Source organism: Portunus trituberculatus, chromosome 44, assembly GCF_017591435.1.
Source record: "Portunus trituberculatus isolate SZX2019 chromosome 44, ASM1759143v1, whole genome shotgun sequence".
Lineage (NCBI taxonomy): Eukaryota > Metazoa > Arthropoda > Malacostraca > Decapoda > Portunidae > Portunus > Portunus trituberculatus.
In genome coordinates this window covers 23,017,840-23,022,839 of record NC_059298.1, presented here as the reverse complement: position 1 = coordinate 23,022,839, position 5,000 = coordinate 23,017,840, and positions in this window count along the sequence as shown.

The following is a 5,000-nucleotide window of genomic DNA, read 5'->3' as shown; positions in this document are numbered from 1 at the left end:
GACACAAAAAACATAAGGAGACTATAAAAACCCGCTTGACCCAGACGAGGCACCTCCTCAACACTTAAAACTTATCATCTGTCATCACAATCCATAAATTTCTCCCACCACCACTTTACTCAGTCTAATGTCTGTGAGTTAACGCGGTCTTGGCAAGTTTGTTCCACTCATTTACAACTCGATTTGTGAACCAACCTTTATTTTTTCCCAATTCCCTTCACTCCTTATTTTATCTTGCTTATCACCATTCGTACGCGTTTTGACTTGTTGGAATGGCTACAAACGACTCGAAATTATACACTTTACAATCCCCCAATGTGATTCTACCCTATACACAATACTGAGAGCACGTCACCACGCCAGGAAACAGTTATACCCTACCTCGCAAACATGGACACCTTTTTCTTGTCTTATACTGAAATTTGTTTGTTTTCCATTTTAATATTATACTTGATGTGCTGCAGAGTAGTGAAAATGAAACACCTTAACTTTTTTTTCTTATATAAGAAGGGAAAGCTGGCCAAGGGCAACACAAAGCAGAAGAAAAGGCCCACTTAGTTCCCAGTCCTCTTGCAGATCCGAGAGAGTTAGCCTCCCCCGAAAAACGGATATTTTGAGACCTACCTCTTAAATGAAGTCATAGTTATATAGATAAATTACATTGCCTATCGAGACTTAAAAGATCATTCGTTTGAAATTCCATACACTAAGTTGTTAAATAGAATGGTAAAGTGAGATTTCAAAGACATTATTTGAAATTCCATATTTAAAGTAAAGTTAAGCTAAATAATCTCGTGAGATTCAAAAGATCTCATTTAAAGCTCCATATAGTAAGCGGTTAAACTGAATGGTAAAGCAAGAGTTGAAAGGTCTATTGTATTACCTAAAACTCCATTTTCTTCGTAAAGTTAAATGGTTTAGTGAAATTTGAAAGACGTTTGAAATTCCCGGCACAATCTCCAAATATATATGTAAGTACATCAAACATGGCCAAGTAACGTAAAAATGTGTAACACGATCCATAGCCAGGAGTTAATGAGAGGCAGGTGGGACATCAGCAGCCTCGTGTACCTGGCACGTGTGAGGCTCGGGGCAGGTATGGGCCTCACCTTTTTGTACCTGTGTTGCCTTTCTAGTGAGAGGGACGCCGATGCACTCCCGATGTAGTAACTGTGTGTGTGTGTGTGTGTGTGTGTGTGTGTGTGTGTTTATATCGTTAGTTTCTCGTATTTTATATTTTTTTACGTGTTTTCTTGAGCTATTTTTAGTTAAATAGTGTTAAGGAGGTATTATTTTGTCGTCATCATTATCATCACTAAAGTCGTCAGATTAAAAAGCATAGATGTTTAAAACTACTACTACTACTACTACTACTACTACTACTACTACTACTACTACTACTACTACTACTACTACTACTACTACTACTACTACTACTACTACTGGACCATACAAATCTTACGTTTCATGTATATAAATATGAGACGAGAAAGAAAGCAGACTGAAAAAAAAAAAAACATGCAAGGGTAGTATGTATGTTTTCATATCTATATTTTTGTAATGTGAGGAAGACAGCTTTATGTTTTTATACCTGCAGGGGAAGTTACTTTTCTTCTCAGGAATAAAAGAAATAGAAAAGAAAAAGAAAACGGGGAGAAAAAAAGAAGATAGGCATTTTTCTTAGTAGTAAAGGAAGCAAAGTGTTGTTTCATGTACTTCTCTACTTTTTTATTTCCGGGTTATTAGGTTTTTTAACTCGTTTTTACGTTAGCGATCAAGGAACTATTCTCTCTCTCTCTCTCTCTCTCTCTCTCTCTCTCTCTCTCTCTCTCTCTCTCTCTCTCTCTCTCTCTCTCTCTCTCTCTCTCTCTCTCTCTCTCTCTCTCTCTCTCTCTCTCTCTCTCTCTGTGTGTGTGTGTGTGTGTGTGTGTGTGTGTGTGTGTGTGTGTGTGTGTGTGTGTGTGGGCCCAGTGCTTCAGGTGTAGGAAGAATGTGTATGGACGGGAATGGGCTATGGTCGTGATGAAGGAAGGCAGTAGTAGTAGTAGCTGTTGAAATGGAGGGGGAGGTGGTGTTGACGGTGGTAGTAGTAGTGGCAGTATAGTGCTGTCTATATTACTACTACTACTACTACTACTACTACTACTACTACTACTACTACTACTACTACTACTACTACTACTACTACTACTACTACTACTACTAGCAGTAATAATAATGATAATGACAATAATAATAGTAATAATAATATAATAATAATAATAATAATAATAATAATAATAATAATAACAACAACAATCATAATTACTACTACTACATCACTCCTACTATTTGTTGTCATTATTGCAGTTATGATTATTATCAAGATATCAACAACAATAATAGCAATAACATCAGAAATAAAGGTAGCAACAATAGTGCTGCGTGACTATTGGCCTTCTAAACCTTACAGTAAGAACTAATTAACAACAGTACCAGCAGAGAATAGTAGTGAGAAGTACTTACTTACTTTAACACATCGAGGAGAGGTAGTGATGCCAATAACCCGGCGTGAACAACAGAATGAATCGAGAGCGTGGCAGGGAAACACAAGCTGATGCGGAGGAATATAAGCAGTTTATTCTTTGATGTTTCGCGTCTACAACCATCACCAGAAAGAATGAATGATTGAATACCCTAAACGGCAATATATACCTCTGCGTCAGTTTGTTTTCCTACCCTACACATTTCTCTAAGTATACAGTCTGAGGAGAGAAGAAGCGCACCCTGTGAAGTAGTAAGGTGTAGCAACAGTAAAACGCTAAATGAGGGAGCAGTGACATCAGTACCAATAGCGGCAGGGAATGTAGCAATGGCAGGGGAAGGCGGCGACCCAGGTTGTGGCGGCGGCGTCTGGTGGTGGTGGTGGTGGTGGTGGAGCGGGTGGGGGTATTGACGCGAGATGAGTAACAATGTTCAACGCACTCAAACACACAATGGCAGCGGTGGGTAACGTTCGCATTGTTCATGGTGACACTGAGCTCCCCCCCTCCTCACCCCACCCCGCCACCACACCTCTGACTCCCCGTCCCCCTACACCATATCGCCGCCCCCCTCACCTCGCTGGAGTAAGTCAAGGAGAGGCGCTGTTGTCTGTCTGTCTGTCTATTTGTCTGTCTGTTCTTTCGTTTTTCCGTCTCTCTCGGGTCGTTTCTATCAATTTTTGGCTCTGTTCGTCCGTTTTTCCGTCTCTCTCTCTCTCTCTCTCTCTCTCTCTCTCTCTCTCTCTCTCTCTCTGATGTTGAAACTCCATGGAACTTTCTCTAAACGGCGTCTTTTGAAAGGCCGGGAAATTTGTACTAGGTCTTTGTTTTGCTGTCATTGTTGTTATTGTTGCCCGTTATTGTTGTTGTTGTTGTTGTTACGTCCTTGGCACAAAAGGGCGGCGGCGCTATGAGTCCCTGCGTCACCGTTCACTCCCTTGCTGTACTGCGCGATGTGCCTTGACTATCTGGAAGAGTGCGCTGCATTAATTTTGAAGGACACACACACACACACACACACACACACACACACACACACACACACACACACACACACACACACACACACACACGTAGAGAGAGAGAGAGAGAGAGAGAGAGAGAGAGAGAGAGAGAGAGAGAGAGAGAGAGAGAGAGAGACTGAAGAGGCGTGATTATGCTGTAAGTTATTAGTTAAGGTGGATGTAATTATTACAAGGAAAATTACAATCTCTCTCTCTCTCTCTCTCTCTCTCTCTCTCTCTCTCTCTCTCTCTCTCTCTCTCTCTCTCTCTCTCTCTCTCTCTCTCTCTCTCTCTCTCTCTCTCTCTCTCTCTCTCTCTCTCTCTCTCTCTCTCTCTCTCTCTCTCTCTCTCTCTCTCTCTCTCTCTCTCTCTCTCTCTCTCTCTCTCTCTCTCTCTCTCTCTCTCTCTCTCTCTCGCTCTCTCGTATTGATGTTTATTTGCATTTTATAAACATGATCTTAATATATGATACTCAACAATGTACTTCTATTAACAAATGAAACCTTTAACATGCCTGTGTGTCTGTTTGTATGTGTATATGTCTGTGTGTCTGTCTCCATTTTCATGTTGCGGCTCTAGTAGACCATTCAATCAATGATGCGTCCGTTACACTACGTAGAATGAGGTGGCTGTGTGAAATCAAGGAATTGAGTGTTCTTTCTTGTGAGTATGGTCATCGTTCCACCCATCCCTGCGTGTATCCCAGCATGGTTCACTCTTGTAAGAGATACCGTTTCCTTCCTTTGCTCCCTCGCCACGACTATTTGCCAAAGCCACAGGTAATTACCCGGCTTTCTTAAAAACTCTTTCTCGTGACAAAAGCGTAGTCTTGTTATCTCCTCCTTGACTCATGGAAATGCTAAGAAAAGATGGTGTTACCTCAGCTTCTCTCTTGAACGTAGTGAAGGTGCGGCGTAGAAGTGTTTCAGAATAATTGTCGTGCGCTGTGACCTTGCAGTGTTTACCTTTGTGCGAGGTATTGTTCAGACTACCAATACTCTTAGTGCTGTCGAGTTACGCCGGCCTGTGTATCCTTATAAATAGACAAATGAAAGGGTGAGTACCTGGAAGAGCCCACACAGGTAAGGTAGAGATACAGCAGATGTCATAGTCGATTCTCTGCCCTTCGTTGAGAGGTTCTTGTAGTGTCCTGTAGAAAGAGAGCACTAGTGAATATGTCATAGTCGATTCTCTGCCCTTCGTTGAGAGATTCTTGTAGTGTCCTGTTTAAAGAGAGCACAAGTGAGTATGTCTATACACTTGGCAGCGATGTGTGGTTTGGTGTTACTGGTAGTTATGTCTCGTATTCCTAAACACTCCACTCATTCATTGGTATTATTTTGAAAGGCTTCAGAGATGATTAATCCGATTCCCATGGGTACTCTTCCTCTTTATGTACAATTTTTGTATGTTATGGTTGTGAAAATACCGTTAAAGTTCGTAATAGCTTCTACTACGAATGTCTGTCAGAAGG